Genomic DNA, 17184 nt, shown 5'->3' with positions numbered 1-17184 from the left:
GAAAGACCCAACAAGAAAAGAAAATTATAGACCAATATCACTAATGAATATAGATCCTAAAATACTCAATAAGATCCTAACAAACAGAATCCAACAACACATCAAAAAAATTATACACCATGACCAAGTCAGATTTACCCAGGGTCTCAAGGCTGGTTCAATGTACGTAAATACATTGTAATTCATAAATGTAATTCAACACATAAACAAACTTAAAAATAAAGACCATATGATTCTTTCAATTGATGCAGAAAAAGCTTTTGATAATATCCAGCATCCTTCATGATCAGAGCACTTAAGAAAATTGGTAGAGAAGGGACATTTCTTAAACTAATAGAGGCCATCTACAGCAAACCCACAGCCAATATCGTATTGAATGGAGTTAAATTGAAATCATTTCCACTTAGATCAGGAACCAGGCAAGGTTGCCCATTGTCTCCATTGCTCTTTAACATTGTAATGGAAGTTTTAGCCATTGTAATTAGGGAAGAAAAGGCGATCAAGGTTATCCACATAGGGTCAGAAGAGATCAAATTTTCACTCTTTGCAGACGATATGATCGTATATCTGGAAAACACTAGGGATTCTACTATAAAACTTTTAGAAGTGATCAAGGAATATAGCAATGTCTCAGGCTACAAAATCAACACCCATAAATCTGTAGCCTTTATATATACCAACAATAACCAAGCCGAACAAACAGTCAAGGACTCTATTCCTTTCAAAGTAGTGCCAAAGAAGATGAAATATTTGGGAGTATACCTAACAAAGGACGTGAAAGATCTCTACAAAGAGAACTATGAAACTCTAAGAAAAGAAATAGCCGAAGATGTTAACAGATGGAAAAACATACCATGCTCATGGCTGGGAAGAATCAACATTGTTAAAATGTCCATTCTGCCCAAAGCAATATATAATTTTAATGCAATTCCTATTAAAGCTCCATTGTCATACTTTAAAGATCTCGAAAAAATAATACTTCGTTTTATATGGAATCAGAAAAAACCTCGAATAGCCAAAACATTACTCAGCAATAAAAACAAAGCAGGAGGAATCATGCTACCAGACCTGAGACTGTACTATAAATCCATAGTGATCAAAACAGCATGGTACTGGCACAAAAGCAGAGAAGTAGATGTCTGGAACAGAATAGAGAACCAAGAGATGGATCCAGCTACGTACCATTATTTGATCTTTGACAAGCCAATTAAAAACATTCAGTGGGGAAAAGATTCCCTATTTAACAAATGGTGCTGGGTAAACTGGCTGGCAACCTGTAGAAGATTGAAACTGGACCCACATCTTTCACCATTAACTAAGATAGACTCTCACTGGATAAAAGATTTAAACTTAAGACATGAAACTATAAAAATACTTGAAGAAAGTGCAGGGAAAACTCTTGAAGGAATCGGCCTGGGTGGATATTTTATGAGGACGACTCCCCAGGCAATTGAAGCAGTATCAAAAATACACTACTGGGACCTGATCAAACTAAAAAGCTTCTGCACAGCCAAGAACATAGTGAGTAAAGCAAGCAGACAGCCCTCAGAATGGGAGAAAATATTTTCAGGTTATGCCTCCGATAAAGGTCTAATAACCAGAATCCACAGAGAACTCAAACGTATTAACAAGAAAAGAACACGTGACCCCATCTCAGGGTGGGCAAGGGACTTGAAGAGAAACTTCTCTAAAGAAGACAGACGCACGATCTACAAACACATGAAAAAAAGGTCATCATCCTTAAGCATCAGAGAAATGCAAATCAAAACTACTCTGAGGTATCAACTAACCCCAGTAAGAGAGGCCACAGAACAAAATCCCAAAACCAGAAATGTTGGCGTGGATGTGGAGGAAAGGGCACACTTCTACACTGCTGGTGGGAATGCCCACTAATACGTTCCTTCTGGAAGGATGTTTGGAGAACACTTAGAGACCTAAAAATAGACCTGCCATTCGATCCTATAATTCCTTTACTCGGTTTATACCCAGAAGACCAAAAGTCACAATATAACAAAGACATCTGTACCAGAATGTTTATTGCAGCCCAATTCATAATTGCTAAGTCACGGAAGAAGCCCAAGTGCCCATCGACCCACGAATGGACTAGTAAATTGTGGTACATGTATACCATGGAATACTATGCACTCTTAAAGAAAGATGGAGACTTTACCTCTTTCATGTTTACATGGATAGAGCTGGAACATATTCTTCTTAGCAAAGTATCTCAGGAATGGAAGAAAAAGTATCCAATGTACTCAGCCCTACTATGAAGCTAAATTATAGCTTTCACATGAAGACTATAACCCAACTATAGCACAAGACTATGGGGAAAGGGCCAAGGAAGGGGAGGGAGGGGGGAGGTTTTGGTGGAGGGAGGGTAATGGGTGGGGCCACATCTATGGTGCATCTTAGAATTGGTACAGGTGATTGCACTAATGTACACAGCTATGATTTAACAATTAAAAAAGGGGGGGGGAGAAAAGAATGGTTATTATTTAAAAGTCAATGAATAACAGATCTTCACAAGGATGCAGAGAAAAAAGAATGCCCATACTCTGTTGGTGGGAATGTAAGTTAGTGAAACCTTTATGGAATATATTATGCCATAAACACTGAACTAAACATAGAACTCAAACAGAACTACTATTTGATCTAGCAATCCCATTACTGGGTATGTATCTAAAGGAAAAAAATCATTATATTTAAAAGATATGTTCACTTTTATGTTTATCACAATAACGAAGATATGAGATCAGCCTAAGTGTCATCAGTGGATGAATGGAAAATAAATATACCATGTGATATTACTCAGCCATAAAAAAGAATGAAATTATATCTTTTGGAGCAACATGGGTAGAACTGGAAGCCATTATCTTCAGTGAAATAACTCAGAAAGTCAAATAGTGCATGTTCTCTCTTATAAGAGGGAGCTAAATAAGGCACACATGGGCACAGAGTGTGGAGATTCAGAAGGGCAGGAGGGTGGTCGGGGAGTGAGGGATCAGAAACTACTTAATAGGTATAATGCACACTATTCAGGTGATGGTCACACTACAAGTCCAAACTTCACCAATATATGCATCTGTCAAAGCTACAGTTGTACCTCCTAAACTTACACAAATAAAAAAAAAACACCCAAATTCAAATATCTGGGTATATATAAAAAGAGAGAGAGAGAAGGGTCCAAGCAAATACTGTGTGAGTCTTTCTGCATGCTCTTCTGAGGACAAGTGGACCCCAAGGTTGTGAGATGATTGATTATATAATATGCTCATTGGTCAATGTGTTAGTCAGGGATCGCCAGATAACCAGAACCAGAAGGATGTGTGTAGTTATGGAGAATAGTATAAAGAATTGGCTCATGTGCTTATGAAGGCTAGAAAGTCCAAAATCTTCAGGTGTCCAGTGAGCTGGGGACTTGTGGAAGAGCAGTGGTATAGTTCAAATCCAAAGACCATCTGTCACTGGCAGGCTTCCTTCTTGCTCAGGGAAGGTCAATGTCTGGGATGGACCTCCTAAGGCCTTCAACTGATTGGAAGAGCCCACTCACAGTTTGGAAGGCAGTATGATTTACTCAAAGTCTACAGATTTAAATGTTAATCTCATCTGAAAAACACCTTTACAGAAACATTTAGAATTATGTTTGACCAACTATCTAGGCACTGGGGCCCAGCCATATTGATACCTGAAATTAACGACTATGGTCAGTCTGATCTGGGTCTTTCAGCTTCTTCAGACTTAAGTCACAACCCACTAGAATTGTTTGAACCTAAAAGAGCATTTCCTGAAATAAGAAGATACATTTTTTTTATTATCCTTTGATAATCAGACCAGAAATGTGTAATTCTGGCTATTAGTGATTAATTGACTAATGGACTATGTATTGTAGCCAGGTTATCCTGGAACAAGCAATTTTATATACAGATAATATGAAATGTGAAGGCTTTTCAGATTCTAGAAAGGATCCAGGGTTTTGGTGCCCAAAATTTCTTTTCCCTAAAAGGTATAAATTCTTTAGATAAGCAAATAGTGAGCCCCTACTATTAGCCAGGAACTGTGTTCATCACTGAGGAAATGTAACATTTCTTTTTTCAAGAAATTTATGGTCTAATGGGAAGAGTAGACAAGGGATTGAAAAAATTCTTCCATCCTCCTCTCCTTAACACTCTGAAAGAGATTTTCCCCAGTGGGCTAAAGGTTGCACAATCACAAGGATGGCTCCAATGTCACAATTTATTTCCTCTTCACATTTACTGCTAATCCTTGGTTCCAAGATTGAGAGGCAAGAATCCTTCTGGCCAACTTGCTTAGCCTTGATGTAGTTCTGGAGTTAGCTCTCTAACTCTAGAATCCAGTTTATCTATAGTGGTTATCTCAGACCAAAATTATTTCAATAGTTTTCAGGTGCAATGGAGACTGGGGAATGAGGAGTTCGGGCTTAGAGTATAACCGAGTTTGTGGTTCAGATCACTCACTTCATCTAAGAAGGAAAGCCATTTGGGCTGATTTGGGTCCCAAGAAGCACAGCTTTTGGCATCTGCATCAATTGAAGCCCCTTTTGGGGAGGCAGCTGAGTATTTGGTGGACTTCTAGAATAAGGGTTCCATTGACAAGGTCGGTGCATTGTATTGTTACGTTAGCAATTATCACAGAGGAAGTTAGTCTGGGATTAGACCCAGATTTTCCAAAGCTGGGCTTGTAAACACCATGGAAGTGGACTTTCCTGTTGGTGATAGAAAGATTGACATTTAACAACAGCCTTTTGTGCAGCAATGACAGGTCTGATTATTCTGAAGTTTGACCAAGTGTGCGGGTTGATTAGATTATGTTTTAGTGGCTGTTTCAATTTCTGACCCAATAAACCATGGGTCCAGAAATTTTCATTTATGATACCTTTGTGCAGCTCTAGCCCAAGTGGTATTTGTAGCTGAAGGGAAGGTTCTGGACTGTGTCAAATATTTAAAATTAAAGAGCAAGTGGATAGCTTAGGCATAGTTCTGTCATCCTAAATAGGCTAAAAGTTATCCTGAAATCAATTGTACATTTTTCCCCCCAAAGAATTTGTGTTCCAGTTCAAAATTTAAAACTTAAGCAATAAGAATGTTCACTAAATATTGGAAATAAGAGAGTACACACATTATTATTTTCCAAACTCAAAGCTGAATGATATAAACCTTATTCTGTTGAAGAAAATAGTCTTTTAGTTTCAAATAGGGCCTAATGTCTGAAACAGATTAAAATGGTAAGAAGCTTAATGTCATTGACTTTTGAGCCAACAAATAAAACATTGTTGGAAAACAATGGGATCTATTACATAGAAGAGAGAAATAGAAAAGATTTCCAATTAGGTCAACCCACAAAGAGTGTTTTGGCTTTACTTTACCAACTTGTCCTGGTCTACGAAAGGAGAGCTATAAGTTGTTCATAAAAATAGTTGCCACGGTAGCATGAATTAGGTGAACTTTTAATATTATTAGGTGCATTATAAAAGACACGCTCATATTTAATTTTGTTTCAATCTGGCTAATCATCCACAAAATAAGACTTAAGAGACATTCTGGAAAATGTTAGCAATGTACACAAATGGGCTGTAATTAGTTAATTCTTTCAAAATATTGTAAAATGAACTCATAGACACATAGCAAAACAAAGTTTAAGATGGGCTGGAGACTGATTTAAAGGCAGTCAAGATCCTCATGTAATAACTATCATTCCTAATAATATTAGTACATCACATAAATTAGTAATAATTTCAAAGCCAAGTGGACATGCCCTGTTGCTGGATGATGTTGGTAATAACATGAGCCACTATTTGTGATCGCAGTGAAAGCAGGGCTCAACAAACTGATGGTTATTTTGGCACCTTATCCTTGGGAGTCTCTTATTGTTGCAAGAATCAAGCAATGGGGAGAGTCAATACAGAGAAATGTTTTCATTAGTAGTGAGTTTCAAAATCTATAAAGGGATTGGCTTTCTCCAAGAAGGTGATGCTAACAGACATCGCAGTGACCCCAGCCTATTGTAATATAAAAACACAAATATTTTGGTGGGTATGAACCAAAAAATGGTCAAAATAGCATTTGTACAAAAAAAAATTCAATGCATCTTAGATATGAATAAGAATGCGGATACTCTTTATAAGTCCTAACAGTATGGAAATTTACAACTGCTCTATAGACTTCCTGCCTACATCTTCAACTTTATTTAGCTAGCTTGGCTCTTTCCTCTCAATCTATGAAACTGTTTAATTATGTTTTTAAAGCATTATTTAACATAATTTGTCTTTATAGCTATTATTTTTGCACTTTTTTGTTATCCTTTAATGTCTGAGATATTAGCATTCTATCATTATATGCATTTCCTTATCTGTATCTCTTTCAATTCACTAAAATCTATGTTCATAATAATTGTTCATGGTCAAATCAACAATGACTTCCTAATTTCCAGATGCCAAAATCAGTGAGTGTCCTTACATCTTCATCCTATCTGACCTCTGAGGGACTGATATTACCATGATCTTTTTTTAAAATTTTTTTCCCTTTTTTTTTTGAATCTTGGAAAACATCCTGTCAGGCTGTTCTCCTACCTCTGGTTTCCAATAATCTGTATGCCGACTTCCCTTCTTCTTCCTTAGAGGTCAGTACTCTAGCAAATTCTTTCCTAATCTTCTTCTCAATCATTGAACAGTCTGACTCCTCCATGGCTTCAGAAAATAATAATTCTCATTCTGTTATTCTCAAAGTTCAACAATCATTCAAAAGTTCGAGAATTGCTCATTGAATGACTTTTATATACTAGGCACTGGAGATGTAATGAAGAGTAAGATAAGGAATGTGACTTTAAGAAACTTAAAGTTTAGGGGCAGACAATCCAACATGGTGGCCGAGCAACAGCCTCCCTGCAACAGGGTGAGTCTGGGGAGATAAGACTCCAGGCATCTCTGGCTGGTGGGATCTGCCTATAATCATCCCTTTGAGTATACAGGGAATCAGCAAGGGACTTCTGGACCCCAAGAGGAGGACAAAACACTGGAAAACTGGCAAGTGGTTGCGTGTGTCTGATCGACCTAATCCCACCGGCAGCTGTAGGTACAAGCAGCAGTGAGACTGCAAACTAGAAAGGCCTTACCTGTGAACTGTTTCAGTGTTTTTGGACTTGGCACTCAGTTGAACTGCCTTTGGGGAGAGCTTGAGCAGGAGTGCAGAGAACTTTGGGCATTGTTTAGGGCCCCAGACTGAGCCGCTGAGCCAGATGGAGCTAATATTGTTTTGTTGTGGGCCACAGGGAGCCATGGTGAGAGAACTGCCCTGGCAAGCTCCGGCCTCAGGGTCGCAGAGCAAGGATCAGGCGAGAGCTAGTAACCTAGTGACTGAGCAGCCTAAAGGTGGGGACTGAGCTGCCTTACAGCCTTAACCCTCAGGGGCAGAGTGAGACCAGTTTTGGCACACTGGAGCCTCGGGCTGTTACCCTGGGTAGAGTGGCATGGTGTTACAGATCATAGCAATCTCAAACTCCTGGGCTTGGTGCTGCCCGGACCTTCATAAGAGCTATGCCACGATCCCCGACCCGCAACCCGCGCCCACCAGGCCTCCGCTTGCCCTGACCAGGAACTGCGGGAGCCAAACAACACTGCGTCCTCCTTCCTGAAGCCTCCCTCCCTCCACACCAGCACACTCGTCTGGCCAGGGACTCCTGTAGCCACATGCCCTCCGGAGCCCTCCCTGCCTCTACAAAGAGCACTTCTCCTGGCCAGAGACTGCTGGAGCCATAGGCTCTCTATGCCAAAGTCACCGGGTGCCAGGCACTCCCAAAACCATGCAGACCACCTCCTGCCCTGTTGCTGGATATGGGTGTGTCACACTGTGGAGCTGCTTCCACAATCAGAACTCCCTGCCTTCCCAGAGGAATTAAACAGGGCCCCTCCCTACAAAGATCCAGGAACAATAAAGTGATCTCGCTAGGGTCTAATCTTGGAGAAACACGTCTATAACTCTGAGGACGGCCAGAGAAAACAGTGAAAAACAATCATGAGGTGAAATTAACAGAAAAACTCTGGCAATATGAATAGTCAGAGTAGATCAACTTCCCCAGGATCAATGGGGGCAGACACAGCACAAGATCCCATGCACAAACAAATATTTGAGATGTCAGAAATCGAATTTGGAATCTGGATAGCAAATAAGATTGAATTAGAATTCCAAGCAGTAACCCAAAAGATATCTCAAGAGTTCAACGAATTCAAAGACCAAATGACCAAAGATTTTGACACATTGAAACAAGAAGTTGCAACCCTCAAAGATCTGAGAAACACATTAGAATCCCTTAGTAACAGAATGGAGCAAGCAGAAGAAGGATTTCTGACATTGAAGACAAAGCTTTCGAACACTCCCAAACTCTCAAAGAGGAAGAGAAATGGAGGGCAAAAAGAGATCAGTTCCTCAGAGAGCTCTGGGATAATTCGAAGAAAACTAATATTTGTCTCATAGGGATCCACGAAGCGACAAATTGGCTTCACAAGGCAGAGTCTCTTCTCCATGAGATTATGAAGGCGAACTTTCCAGACATGCCAAGAGATTCTGAAATTCAGATAGCAGACAGTTTCAGAACTTCAGCATGACTCAACCCAAATAAGACATCCCCCAGACACATTATAATCAATTTCACTAAAGTTAATATGAAGGAGAAAATTCTGAAAGCAGCCAGACGAAAGAAAACCATCACCTAAAAGGGTAAGAATATTAGAATAACTGCAGATCTCTCTGCTAAAACCTTTCAAGCTAGAAGAGGATGGACATCGACTTTTAATCTCCTAAAACAAAATAACTTTCAACCCAGGATCCTGTACCCAGCTAAACTGAGTTTCATTTATGATGGAGAAATTAAATACTTCAATGACATTCACGTGTTGAAGAGATTTGCCATAACTAAACCAGCTCTCCAGAATATTCTCAGACCTATCCTCCATAAAGACCAGCGTAATCCTCCACCACAAAAGTAAACCCACCCAGAAAATCTTGATCAAATTCCAACTTCGACAGTTGCAAAAGGATTAAAGATGTCCACTGGACTCTCAAAAGGCTTATCAATATTCTCAATTAATGTGAATGGTTTAAATTGTCCTCTAAAGAGGCACAGGTTGGATGACTGAATACAAAAACTCAAGCCAGATATCTGCTGCATACAAGAATCACACCTTACATTAAAAGACAAATATAGACTCAAGGTGAAGGGATGGTCATCTATACCCCAGGAAAATGGAAAGCGAAAAAAGCAGGCATTGCAATCCCATTCACAGATGCAATAGGCTTTAAACCAAACAAAATAAGGAAGGATAAGGATGGACACTTCATATTTCTTAAAGATAATACTCAATATGATGAGATTTCAATTATTAATATTTATGCACCCAACTAGAACGCACCTCAATTTATAAGAGAAACTCTAACAGACATGAGCAACTTGATTTTCTCCAGTTCCATTGTAGTTGGAAATTTCAACACCCCTTTAGCAGTGCTGGATAGATCCTCCAAAAAGAAGCTAAGCAAAGCAATTTTAGATTTAAACTCAACCATTCAACACTTGGAATTAACAGACATCTACAGAACATTTTATCCCAACAAAACTGAATACACATTCTTCTCATCAGCCCACAGAACATACTCCAAAATCGACCACATCCTAGGCCACAAATCTAACCTCAGCAAATTAAAAAAAATAGAAATTATTCCTTGCATCTTCTCAGACCATCATGGAATAAAAGTTGAACTCAATAACAACAGGAACCTACATACACATACAAAAACATGGAAGCTAAACAACCTTATGCTGAAGGATACATGGGTTATAGATAAGATTAAGAAGGAAATCACCAAATTTTTGGAACAAAACAACAATCAAGACACGAATTACCAGAACCTCTGGGATACTGCAAAGGTAGTCCTAAGAGGGAAATTTATAGCACTGCAAGCCTTCCTCAAGAAAACGGAAAGAGAGGAAGTCAATAACTTAATGGAACATCTCAAGCAACTGGAGAAAGAAGAACACTTCAACCCCAAACGCAGCAGAAGAAAAGAAATGACCAAAATCAGAGAAGAATTAAATGAAATTGAAAACAAAAGAATTATACAACAGATCAATAAATCCAAAAGCTGTTTTTTTTAAAAGATCAATAAAATAGATAAACCTTTGGCCAACCTAACCAGGAAAAAAAGAGTAAAATCTCTAATTTCATCAATCAGAAATGGTAACGATGAAATAACAACAGACCCCTCAGATTAAAAAAATCCTTAATGAATACTACAAGAAACTCTATTCTCAGAAATATGAAAATCTGAAAGAAATTGACCAATACCTGGAAGCACGCCACCTACCAAGACGTAGCCAGAATGAAGTGGAAATGTTGAACAGGCCTATATCAAGTTCTGAAATAGCAATAACTATACAAAATCTCCCTAAAAAGAACAGCCCAGGACTAGATGGTTTTACGTCAGAATTCTACCAAACCTTTAAAGAAGAACTAGTACCGATATTACCAAACCTCCTCCAAAATATAGAAAAAAGAAGGAATATTACCCAATACATTCTATGAAGCAAACATCACCTTGATCCCCAAACCAGGGAAAGACCCAACAAGAAAAGAAAATTATAGACCAATATCACTAATGAATATTGATGCTAAAATACTCAGTAAGATCCTAACAAACAGAATCCAACAACACATCAAAAAAATTATACACCACGACCAAGTGGGATTTATCCCAGGGTCTCAAGGCTGGTTCAATATACGTAAATCTATAAATTTAATTCAGCACATAAACAAACTAAAAAGTAAGGACCATATGATTCTTTCAATTGATGCAGAAAAAGCTTTTGATAATATCCAGCATCTCTTCATGATCAGAAAACTTAAGAAAATTGGTATAGAAGGGACATTTCTTAAACTGATAGAGGCCATATACAGCAAACCCACAGCCAATATCATATTGAATGGAGTTAAATTGAAATAATTTCCACTTAGATCAGGAACCAGGCAAGGCTGCCCATTGTCTCCATTGCTCTTTAACATTGTAATGGAAGTTTTAGCCATTGCAATTAGGGAAGAAAAGGCGATCAAGGGCATTTACATAAGGTCACAAGAGATAAAACTTTCATTCTTCGCAGATGATATGATCCTATATCTGGAAAACACTAGGGATTCTACTACAAAACTTTTAGAAGTGATCAAGGAATACAGCAATGTCTCAGGCTACAAAATCAACACCCATAAATCTGTAGCCTTTACATATACCAACAATAACCAAGCCGAACAAACAGTCAAGGACTCTATTCCTTTCACAGTAGTGCCAAAGAAGATGAAATATTTGGGAGTATACCTAATGAAGGACCTGAAATATCTCTACAAAGAGAACTATGAATGTTTAAGAAAGAAATAGCTGAAGATGTTAACAAATGGAAAAACATACCATGCTCATGACTGGGAAGAATCAACATTGTTAAAATGTCTATACTACCCAAAGCGATATATAATTTTAATGCAATTCCTATTAAAGCTCCATTGTCATATTTTAAAGATCTTGAAAAAATAATACTTCGTTTTATATGGAATCAGAAAAAGCCTTGAACAGCCAAAACATTACTCAGCAATAAAAACAAAGCAGGAGGAATCACGCTACCAGACCTGAGACTGTACTATAAATCCATAGTGATCAAACAGAATGGTACTGGCACAAAAGCAGAGAAGTAGATATCTGGAACAGAATAGAGAACCAAGAGATGAATCCAGCTACTTACCATTATTTGATCTTTGAAAAGACAATTAAAAACATTCAGTGGGGAAAAGATTCCCTATTTAACAAATGGTGCAGTGTGAACTGTCTGGCAACCTGTAGAAGATTGAAATTGGACCCACATCTTTCAACATTAACTGAGATAGAGTCTCACTGGATAAAAGATTTAAACTTAAGACATGAAACTATAAAAATACTTGAAGAAAGTGCAGGGAAATCTCTTGAAGGAATCAGCCTGGGTGAATATTTTATAAGGAGGACTCCCCAGACAATTGAAGCAGTTGAAAATACACTACTGGGACCTGATCAAACTAAAAACTTCTGCACAGCCAAGAACATAGTCAGTAAAGCAAGCAGACATCCCTCACAATGGGAGAAAATATTTGCGGGTTATACCTCCAATAAAGGTCTAATAACCAGAATCCACAGAGAACTCAAACGTATTAGCAAGAAAAGAACACGTGATCCCATCTCAGGATGGTCCAGGGACTTGAAGAGAAACTTCTCTAAAGAAGACAGACGCATGATCTACAAACACATGAAAAAAAGCTCATCATCCTTAATCATCAGAGAAATACAAATCAAAATTACTTTGAGATATCACCTAATCCCAGTAAGAGTAGCTCACATAACAAAATTCCCAAACCAGAGATGTTGGCGTGGATGTGGAGAAAAGGGCACACTTCTACACTGCTGGTGGGAATGCACACTAATACGTTCCTTCTGGAAGGATGTTTGAAGAATACTTAGAGACCTAAAAATAGACCTGCCATTTGATCCTATAATTCCTTTACTCGGTTTATACCCAGAAGACCAAAAGTCACAATATAACAAAGACATCTGTACCAGAATGTTTATTGTAGTCCGATTCATAATTGCTAAGTCATGGAAGAAGCCCAACTGCCCATCAACTCATGAATGGACTAGCAAATTGTGGTACATGTATACCATGGAATATTATGCAGCCTTAAAGAAAGAGGGAGGCTTTACCTGTTTCATGTTTACATGGATGGAGCTGGAACATATTCTTCTTAGCAAAGTATCTCAGGAATGGAAGAAAAAGTATCCAATGTACTCAGCTCTACTATGAAGCTAAATTATAGCTTTCACATGAAGGCTATAACCCAACTATAGCACAAGACTATGAGGAAAGGGCCAAGGAAGGGGAAGGGAGGGGGGAGGTTACGGTGGAGGGAGGATAATGGGTGGGGCCACACCTACGGTGCATCTTAGAATGGGTACAGGCGAAACTTACTAAAGGCAGAATACAAATGTCTACCTACAATAACTAAGAAAATGCCATGAAGGCTACGTTAAACAGTTTGATGAGAATATTTCAGTTTGTATATGAAACCAGCACATTATACCCCTTGATTGCACTAATGTACACAGCTATAATTTAAACAATAAAAAAAAAGATTAAAAACAAAACTTTTTAGTTAAAAATTACAAATGGAGGCAGCACCAGTAGCTCAGTGGGTAGGGCGCTTGCCACATACGCTCAGGCTGGAGGCTTCCAACCTGGCCCAGGCCAGCTAAACAACAATTCCAACTGCAACAGAAAAATAGCCAGGCATTGTGGTGGGTGCCTGTAGCTTCTTGGGAGGCTGAAGCAAGAGAATTGCTTAAACCCAAGAGTTTGAGTTTGCTGTGAGCTGTGACGCCATGGTGCTCTACCCAGGACAACATAGTGATACTCTGTCTCAAAATAAATAAATAAATAAATATGTAACAAATGGAGACCAAAAAAATAAAAAAGAACCTTAAAGTTTAGTATGGAAGCAGATACAAACTGAAGGATAAACATAGAGGTTAAATAGAACTATGCTTAAAGAGCTATGTGAACATAGCAAGTACCGTCCTCCAGCTTCCATCTCTCTTTTTGAACTTCACATAAATATTTCCAACATCTTTAATCGAATATTTCTCAGTCGCCACAAACTCAACATAATGAAGTGACAGTAATCTATTCCTCCAGCCCACACTCACTCAATATTCTAAACCCACACGTTTTGCTGTATTTCCTGTATTAGTTAATAGTAATAAAGCAACACATATCTAAGCTTGAATTTTCATAACCTTTGTCATCCCTCTCTTCTTTCTCACTCTTCACATTCATTGCCCCCTAAGTATCTTTCGAATCTAGTTTTTCCTTTCTCTTTCCCATATCCTCTGTCCTTGCTTCATTTTGATCTTGCTTCTCTCTTCTATGTTTTTCAGTCTTCTGAATGGCCTTCTTGCCCCCCAGATCTTCCTTCTCACCCCAAATGATCACTAGAGTTAGCATTTTAAATCTCAGGGCTATTTGCGTTGCTACTCTGACATGGCAGCCCAGTGTGAGAACTGGGCAGTATTGTAAAAGGCTCAAAAGGAGAGGCTTTTCCCCTGCAGCTCACCCCTCAGGACCCTAAAATGTCTGTTTTAAAACCCCCAAGGTAAAGGAGATGTGCATATGTCCAGAAACTACTGTTCCAGGAACTACTAAATGCTGCATATACAGGCTTCACTTAATCTTTTCAATAAATCCATGAGACAGAGATATTTTTTGAATCTCCATTTCACAGATGAGGAAACTAAAGTTTCAGTAAGTTAACGAACTTGGCAGACTTCATGCCCCAGTAGGTAGGAAAGACACAGCCGAACTTAGGACCTCACATACCCCAAGAGGCTTAGCCTGCAAATGCCTCAGCAGGTAATGAAGAACAACTTGGTTTGCAGCAAACAAAAATGAATCAGGTGCAAACTGGTCCCCACGGAAAATGGAGCGGGACATTCACTACCATCCCTGGAGCCTTGACACTGCTAGCACATAGAATATTTTGTGAAAAATTGGAATGGTCATAAAATAAGTTTCAGTATTAAGAATTAAAATGAGCATTCTTCTCCATCTTATTCATTTTCTTAATCTCTAATTGATCAAGTGCCTACTATGTGGCAGGTACCTGCTAGATTGTGGGGCTGTAGTAGTAGTAGTAATGAGACAGACATAATGTCCTAATGAGGGCTCCTTTTGAAGGAATTTAATTCCTCATCGCTTACATCATCCACTTTGAGTTCCCTAATGGCAATTGAGTTCTTTATTTTTTATTATTGTTCTTTTTTGGCCAGGGCCAGGTTTGAACCCACCACCTCCAGTATATGGGGTCAGTGCCTTACTCCTTGAGCCACAGGCACTGCCCGGCAATTGAGTTCTTAATAGCCATGTGGTCTGGAGTCAGCCAGGTGTTAGTGGATAACAGGGACCTCCAGAAGTCTCCAGATGGTACCTGGCACAGAGCATCAAGTGATGGAGACAGCACCATTCACAGCCAAGTCACCTTGGGTCCAGCTTACAAGTGAGGCTTCCTTTAACTAATTAAGCTTTATACACATTCACTTATAGTAGAGAAAATCTTTTTGGTGCACTAGACATTCATTACCTGAGTTTTGGAAGTGTTTGGGAAGTAGTACTGACAGGCTTTGGGGTTGCATGGATAGGAAGGCGGTGAAGACCTGGATGAGTTGAGGGTCGAGGATGACTTTGGGTTTGAGCAGCTGGGTGACTGGTCGTGTCATTTGCTAAGATGAAGTACATGGGAAAAGGGGAGGGATGTTCTGTTTTGTTTTTTCTTGTTTAGGAGAAAGAACATGAAGTCAGTATGTTGAGATAGAATTACCTGTTCAAGTGGGACACCCAGAAGGCAGTGAAAGATACAGGGTCAAATCTCAAAAAAGATCTAGAGAAAAAGCTGGGAAATTGCCAACAATTCACAATAAGCCATAGGAGTGGAAAAATATGTCTTTTCAGATGTGTTACCATGGAATTCAGTAATGAGTAGTTTTCTACTATTTAGAAAAAGCCTTTTTTGAATTAATTTTTTAAAAATCGTAACTGTACACATTTATGGGAAAGGCCTTTTTAACTCTGTGGTTTTGTCCTCTTTAATATTCTAGTTTCTTCCCTTGGGGAGAAAAATCCAAGGAGAAAAAAGAAATAAACAAAGTAAACCAAAACAAAAACCCAATACTACCTTCTCTTCTGTTACTGTCTTTAAACAAGCTTATCTGGCCCAGTCTTTTCAGCATCAAGTCAGATAATCATTTCCCCCAAGGGAAGGAGGCAGGCATGGAAATTGAATTAAATTCTAACAGCGCCAGCCAATATATTTCCCCTGCATTTATGTGCAATCTTGTTTCATCCCAGTTGTGACTGATGCCTCAGATAAAAGAACCATACATCTGTGACTGATTTCACACAGTGTTAGGCAACACACACTCTATCATGATCAAACCTTCTGTTTTCTTTGAATTTTGTGTTGTTTAAAAAGGAGCTTTTCCATTTTTGCTTTTGCTTGAGAAAAATGGTAGGGTGCATATGAACTTTGAGACAAAAGGTTAAGATCTGTCTCCTAGTTCTGCAGCTTTGCACTGAATACTTTTTAGTCTCTTCTTTCAGAAATGATGTAACAATCCCCTTCAGGGGATTTTGAGACTCAGCTGTAGCTGGTGGGAAGTGGGGAGCTAGTGGCAGACCCTGTTAGCTGCCTGCCCAATTTCTATGCTTTCTTTTCTAAAAGAACCCCAATTTTGTTCAGGACCCCAAAGTGTCCACATGAAACTGCCTCTTTGTTAATTAAAAAAATGCCCAAATTTGTCAATTTCATATGGTTCATTCTAAAACAAACAGCCCTCTCTTCCTCACCTCTGTTACATCCAGAGGAAGGACAGGGATTTTTCTGTTCAATGAGATATCTGAGGGGCTGTATGTACATAAAAAGGTGAAAACATTTTATCCTTCCAGGAATATAGACATGATGACAGAAGAACAAGGGACGTATTACAGCTGTAAGAGGGAAAGGCATAGAGGGGAGGTATGGTACAGAAAGCTGAAAGAATAACTTCTTTGACAAATAAAACTTATACTGGCCTAAGTCACAGGTTGGTTTGGTGTTTGTTGCTTAAAGCCGATTAAAACTTTCTGATATCAACTGTTGGTTTCTATTCACCTCCCCTCTTGATAACCATCCCATCTTTGAAAATTCCAAGATGAATGTAAGCCCCAAATGGGGTTCCTTTATTACTGGAGTAAGTCCAAACTACTAGATTTTCTAGTGGATATCAGTGTGGAGCAGTTATTGGATAAAATGTTCTCAGCCTCAGAATAATCTCTATCATTGTTGAGCCCATTGAATGTGCCAGATATTCTAATCCCTTGGTATACAAGGTCTGGTTTAATCCTGGCAATAGTCCTACAGGAAAATAATATCAATCACTATCCAAATTTTCTAGCAAAGAAAAGTCAGGAAGAGAATTTAAGTACCTTGTTCAAACCAACCAGCTTTTAACTGGGTGAAAGTAGATGAGCTATTCCCAGCTACTGTGCCGTGCTGCTTTGGTTCATTTGTGGTGCTGTGACCAG

This window comes from Nycticebus coucang, chromosome 18, assembly GCF_027406575.1.
Source record: "Nycticebus coucang isolate mNycCou1 chromosome 18, mNycCou1.pri, whole genome shotgun sequence".
Taxonomy (NCBI): Eukaryota; Metazoa; Chordata; class Mammalia; order Primates; family Lorisidae; genus Nycticebus; species Nycticebus coucang.
This window is presented reverse-complemented; position numbering follows the sequence as displayed.